Genomic DNA, 7,083 nt, shown 5'->3' with positions numbered 1-7,083 from the left:
TTGAACTATCCGACCGATCTCAATCAAATTTTCAAGATACATGAGGTTCGAATCTGGAAACATTTTTTAAATTTCATTTTAACGGTAGATCCTAGGGGAGGGGGAGCGGAGGGGTAGGTATAAATAAAAACTAATAAAATCTAATAACTTTTGAACCACCCAACCAATCTCGATCAAATTTTCAACAGATTTGAGGATCGGGCCTTGGACGTTTTTTTTTATCGTTTCACTTGGACGAGCCAACGTAGAGGAGGGAGAGGGGGATATATATGTAAAAAATCAAAATTAAAATGACTGCCTTTGTGACTTCATCACTCTTGAACCATCCGACCGATCTCAATAAAATTTTCACCATACGTGAGTTTAGGGGCAAGGATTACTTTAGGCTATTCACTTTGACGATGCAACGTAAGGGAGGGGGGGAGAAAAAATTTTAAAAAATGATCAAAAATGACCGATATTAGTGTTGAATCCATAGTTTTCGGGGTCGATGAGAGAAACAGTGACACTTCCGATGCTGTTTCAATCCAAGTTCAGCCCTGATAGTTGGTAAGTGTAGGGGATAAACATTTAAAAATTATCGACAATGGCTACTATCAGTGTCGAATTTATAGTTTTCTAGATCGCTTAGATGAACATTGATACTTTCGATCCCGTTTAAATTCAAATTCAACCCCAATTCAATGTCTTCTTCATACCGCCATAGAAGGAAAGTTTTGGAAGAAAAGTGACGAGTAGGGAGAAGGAGAACACAACTGATCGATTACTTAAAAATTAGAAGAAAATATTAGGAGTTAAAAGAGGAAGCTGAAATTCGATAAACGTGGAAGCAACATTTCCAGGCCCAAAATGAAATTTAAGGAAAAGAATAACTCATTAGTCCCAGAACCTGCTAATAGGCAGAATACTTAATAATAATGCGGTGATTGCAGAAATCACTGTTAGAAAGTGGGTGCGTGAGTTGAAAATAAGGAATCGAGTGTGAAAAGTGAGCACAGGTCTGTTCATCTGAAAATAGCGTCTACGCTAACCTTGCCCGTGTTGAACATTTCGCCATGGAATATAGGCGTATCACCATTCAGAAGATTTGTGGAACACTGGGGCTAACTAGTCGTAACAGTAGAAAGAAAAATTACAAAAGAACTGAGCCTAAGGATAGTTTCTTCTCGCTGGGTTCCACGAACGCTTAATGACAGTCAAAAAAGATGCAAGGATTCGATTAAATGTTACAAATTTGAAACTCTTCGAAAAAAAAAAAAAAGACGCGATTTCTTGAAAAGTGTTGTGACAATTGATGAATGACAGGTTCCGTTATTCAACCCACAAACAAAAAGCCAATCAACGCAGTGGAAACACAGATTCATCACCTCCCAAAAATTTTTGTCAAGTGGCATCCAATGAGAAGGAGCTCTACGCTTTCTTCTGGGATTTCCGCTTTTGAATACAGAATTTTTTTCCAAAATTGACTAACAAATGACTACAAATAGCAAATACCAATTTCATTTTCCACATGGAGAATGTACCGCTACGCAGTGCTATTCTTACGATCTCATTTTTGGCTGACCACGGTGTTGAACTTCTGCCATACCAACCCTACTCACCAAACTTAGCCCTGAGTGACTTCTGGTTGTTCTCAAATCTGAAGGATTCTCTTCGAGAACGTCATTTTGGCAGTAGATCATCCCTGGGAAGTGATATTTTCCAGTATCTGAAACAAACCCCATAAGATGACTATGCCACATGATACACAAAATGGAAAGAGAGATGGCAACTACGTGTCAATATAGAAGGATAGTTTGTTGTGAAACAGACATAAGATAATTCGTTGTATTTCCTGATACTAGAAAATATATGACAATGGTAGTAATATTAAGCCCAGTGGTAGCGTGGCCGAGCGGTCTAAGGCGCTGGTTTTAGGCACCAGTCTCTTCGGAGGCGTGGGTTCGAATCCCACCGCTGCCAAGTATTTTTATATTTGCAGCTAAAATTATTTTGATGGAAACTTACTTGCTACAAAGTCAATAATAACATGATTTCTAGATAGTACTTATACACTGTTTCCTGATCTTCATGTCTACGATTTTGTCAATGTAAAAATAACTCTTTCAATATTTACAAAATCATTGAAATTACAACTTAAATCTAAATAAAAAATAAATCTTAATAAAAAATACGGATTCTATATACAATAATAACAAGAGCTCCGCCAAGGTTCGTGAAATCGAAGGAAAATAATTTATTTCACGTAAATTAAAGCAGGAGAAACTTTTCATGCCGTCCGTGAAATTTATATATTTTCTGTACGTGTCTCAGCGTGTATTTTCACTTTATTTATATTAGAAAAGGTTATTCCTACCTTTTTTAAAAAAATTGCAAAGTGTTTGACGAGATCCTCAAAACTAACCTTATGTAACACATCTGCTTCTATATTTAATTGAGATAAGGTATCGTACTTGTCTTGTTGCATAGTTCTTCTGATGGAATTTTTAATATACTTCAACTGAGAAAATGAACGTTCTTCTGTGCGATTTGTGTCCATGAATGTTAACAATATACGAAAACCAATGTCTACATTTGGAAACTCACACTCAATATTGTCTTCTACAAATCGTTTTGTAAAGTTTAACGCCAGTTGTGTTTTCACGTTTCTTCTTGCACTGAACTTATGACACACGTATGAATGAAATCGCTGAAGCTCAGCTGAGAAACTAAAGTCATTTGGGTAACTGATGAAATCATCTGGGTACACATTAATAAAGTTCTGGCAGCACTGAGACATGTGCAGAGAGAATACAAATTAAACAGATTGCGCGAAAAGTTTTCCCTGCTTTTATTTATGTGAAAGAAATTATTTTCCTTCGATCTCACGATCCTTGTTATTATTGTATATATAATCTGTATCTTTCTATATTTTTCTCATTCAATGTGTGGGCCTATTTTACGGATACTCGTTTAGCTTCACCATTTGTAGTATTTCGTCATACGTATCATTATAAATTTGGCCATTGAAAACTTCTGTGGCGCCTCCTTCCCTTGATGCCCTAAGGTTTCCTTCACACTAGGATCCTGTGAGCCGCTTGCGTGAGCTAAACCTGTTAGCTTTACGTTGTCTTAAAAGTAAGCCTTCACACCTGAGCTTCGGTGTAATTGAGCCGAAGCTCTGAGCTGCTATGATAATCCAGCCAGTATCACCTGGCACGGAAGAAAATAACACGCATTCTTAGGAGAGCCTTTCTCACGTGAGCGTGAGCTCAGTTGGAATGGAGAAAAGTGTACATATGTTTGATGTTGAAAATTTTCTTATTTTGGTGTTACTCTGATGAAATGCACACTTTATACTACTATACAGATTGTTAAACGAAGATATAGACATCCTGAATTAATTCAAATTTTTTCATCTTTTCTCAGTTTAGGAAACAGACTGTAAAATGAACATTCTTCTAGTCTTGATCGATTTATAAGATGAATCCACATTGTTCTATATTTTCTTTTCCTTTTTTCTAGCAATTTACATCCAAGATTAAAGCTGCAGCTTCTTCTGGCTCTAGTATGGCAGCCATTTTGGTACCACGATCTTTCGAGCGGGTCAGAAGTATTCAATACCTTCACACTATAATTTCACATAAGCGGCTCACGCAAGCGGTTCACAAGATCCTAGTGTGAAGGAAGCCTAAGAACGTGCTAATTTTGCTTAATGGTTAATCTACTCGTGGTTGACATTTAAAAAGGTAAGTTTCTAAAACGATAACAGTAAATGTATTAATATTATATTTGTAGTGTTAATATTTTCATATACTCACAAGGGAAGGGGCCGAATGGGGCACACGAGTTGCCAAACAACATGTATCAGACATAAAAGAGGGTATGAAACTATGTTCATATGCAAATTTACAGTGGCTGAGGGCAACATGGAAAAGCAGGAGAGTCGGAAGAAATATGGCCTACTGTAGGGCCCAGCAACACAGAAAGCTAAGGAATCATACGTTCCGAGCGTGAATGGCCACAGAAATTAACGTCAAGTGTTTAGTAGCAGATGCATGATAACATCTGCTATATCTGTAATTAACATCATGACCACCATATTGAATGGCCATCTTGAATTCGGATTCACAATGTGGAAGAGAAAGTGGGTCATGTAGCATATGAAATTGCACTGAAATTTTACCAGGAATTCATTGGTATTAAACATTTTGTAGTAACTTTATTGTGAGTGGAGAAATAACATGCAAAAAAAGAAAAAGTCAGGAGGGGATATTTGAACAAACTGCAGACTAATCTGTCGGAATAATATTGGCACATGATGCACATCTAGAAAAGATTACAGAAAGCATTTGCACATGCAGAGAGCTGGTAATATTGCAGTGTAAAAGATGAATAGTTGTCACGTTAAAAGACCGACACAAAGGAGGCTGGGGATTACAGGTACAATTACGGCGTGGTTCTTCTCAAAGAAAAGAAATTATAACATCACATAAGCAAGTATATTGATATAGGTACATATCAATCTATAAAGGACAGTTGATGTGAACAGTATCTATAAGAGTGTGATGAAAACACAAGAGTTGTTCTCACCTGACACGCTATCATCCATCTCTAACGTTTGATATTCTTCGACCACTATATCAATATTCACTAATAATTAAATTCTTCTTACAGGTGCACGTCCCAAACTCACGCACTAATAATGACACAACTACCTGGAGATTCATATTCATGCCCACAAGAAGAAATAACTTTTCCATATGATGAATTAAAATATGCCTTGTCATTTTCTAGCACATCCTCAACAGTGGCTCACCGACCAAGGGTACATTTACCTTCCCACCAACCACTCTATCTTACTGGACTACTTCACTGATAACACATTTTGTTGCTAATGAGCTTTCTCTCGTATTTTCTGTCTGCAAACTGGACACACAGTTCGTGGCACGGACTCACCTTTGGTCTCTTCTTTCTTTGTCGTCAATGACTATCTTTCCCTTACTCGCAACTATTCTGTATGTAAACACACTTTTCCTTTGGTCTGTATACAAACCAGAGTTCTCCAAGCTCTGGCTTTTGCTTCATACCAGTGAGTCTATATCACACAGTTTATATGCGTCCTTTTTTCACGTTACTTCTCCACTCACAACAGTTACTACAGCATGGTAGACATCATTGTATTCCTGGTAAAATTTCAGTGCCATTTCATATGCCACATGACCCACTTTCTCTTTCATGCTGTGAATCCGAATTCAAGATGGCAACTTTCAATATGGCGGCCATGATGTTTATTACATATATCAGATGTTATGCATCTACTACTAAACATTTAGCTTCATTTCTGTGGTCATTCACGCGCGGAACAAGTGATTCCTTAGCTTTTTCCGTTGCTGGGCCCTACGGTCGGCCATATTTCTTCCGGCTCTCCTGCTTTTCCATGTTGCCCTCAGCCGCTATAAATTTGCATATGAACATAGTTTCACACTCTGCTTCATATCTGATACATGTCGTTCGGCAACTCGAATCCCCATTCGGACCCTTCCCTGGTCAGAAGACTAAGAAAAATGAAATGTACTCCTCCATTTTTCTTTTCCCTTATTGAAAGAATCGAGATTTTAGTTGTAATTTCAATGATTTTGTAAATACTGAAAGAGTTATTTTTACATTGACAAAATCGTAGACATGAAGATCAGAAAACAGTGTGTAAGGACTATTTCGAAATCATGTGATTATTGATTTTGTAGCAAGTAAGTTCCCACCAAAATAATTTTAGCTGCAAATAACGTTGATGGTAATATAAAAATTGTTGGCAGCGGTGGGATTCGAACCCACGCCTCCGAAGAGACTGGTGCCTAAAACCAGCGCCTTAGACCGCTCGGCCACGCTACCCCTGTACATGAGATTATCCAGCATTTAAGATATTCATTTATCCATAAATGTCTATCTTCAACCCAACATGTGATGACAATTCGTGGTACAATACTATTACTTGAAATGGGAAAACATTCAGTTTTACCCACATTCTCACCGGATCAATCTGATGACCAAAGTCTTCCATATACGTTTGTTCGAATCATCCAACAATGACGTCAATGTTGTAGGAAGCGATTGACGTGGAACAATATGTCTTCCCACAGCTATTGATTACGTTATTGTTGACTGTACAATTATTGATTATGGCCCAGTTGCGTTGTTCTCCTTTGTCCAATAGACTGCACGAAAACATCTACTGGAACTAAAAGTTCATCCGATAACAAGACAATCAGATGGCATTTGTCAGTGGGCTGCTGTGCTCGTTTTGTTCGACTTGAGAACCAGCTGAATGCTAAAGTGTGGCTTAGCAAAGAAACCGAAGTTATTCAAAAATTGGACAACAACTATGTTGTTTGAGAATGAATCTTTCGGAACATCTGAACAGAAGAAAATTCCAGCTGGAAAACAAGAAGGCAGTGTTGAATGTTCCACAGGTTACTTTGATTTATCTGCAAGGGAGCAACGACGTCAAGTTTCTATAACATAAAATATTCCACGTTGCCGAAGATGGTTTAGAGAAAAGTGTTGGAGGTTTTTCCACCGATGTTTCAAATGTTGCTAAATCACCAGAATCAGAACCCAAAGAAGATCGTCTTTGTGTATCTGGAACAATTTTCAACTGATACCAAAATAGAGAAGAGTGATTACTCCTAATACACATTATCTAAATGCCATGGAGTAATGGAAAGTTAATCAGTGTTAGGCCAGCAAACATTCTGAGGAGAGTAAAGTGAAGTATAGCACAGTGTTCTAAATGCAAATGAACATCCTTACAAACTGAGGAGCAAACACCTAGGCCAAGGAATTAATAAAGGCTGATGTTGTTATACCGCAAGATTTTGCTGCAAAGAAACATCATCTGCACTCAAGCTGCGGTAGGGGTATTATACATGAGTTTTACAGTGCCACTCTTATATTCCCAATTTATTAGCAGAACCATTAGTTTCCATCTTTTGATATTAAGGGATATACTTTTCTTTATTCTTCTTCCTTTCATAATTTGGTAAACTGGCTTGAATTTCGTTTATTCTATGACTCTGCATTGTGGCACTTTATTTCGCGAGTTTG

The 7,083-nt window shown here is 37.6% G+C and overlaps 2 non-coding genes across 2 annotated transcripts; one reads left to right on the top strand and one right to left on the bottom strand.

Annotated features, from left to right (window-relative positions):
* The first annotated feature begins 1,880 nt into the window (after window positions 1-1,880).
* TRNAL-UAG (transfer RNA leucine (anticodon UAG)) lies at window positions 1,881-1,962 on the top strand. The gene has a single exon. It is a non-coding gene; the product is annotated as a tRNA-Leu (tRNA).
* A 3,827-nt stretch (window positions 1,963-5,789) lies between these two features.
* On the bottom strand, window positions 5,790-5,871 carry TRNAL-UAG (transfer RNA leucine (anticodon UAG)). Its single transcript has one exon. It is a non-coding gene; the product is annotated as a tRNA-Leu (tRNA).
* Window positions 5,872-7,083: the final 1,212 nt, after the last annotated feature.

The sequence above is a fragment of the Thermobia domestica genome, chromosome 14 (genome assembly GCF_964235325.1).
Source record: "Thermobia domestica chromosome 14, izTheDome1.hap1.1, whole genome shotgun sequence".
In the NCBI taxonomy this organism is placed as follows: domain Eukaryota; kingdom Metazoa; phylum Arthropoda; class Insecta; order Zygentoma; family Lepismatidae; genus Thermobia; species Thermobia domestica.
Note: the sequence above shows the minus strand (reverse complement) of the source record. Positions and strands in the feature narration are given on the sequence as shown.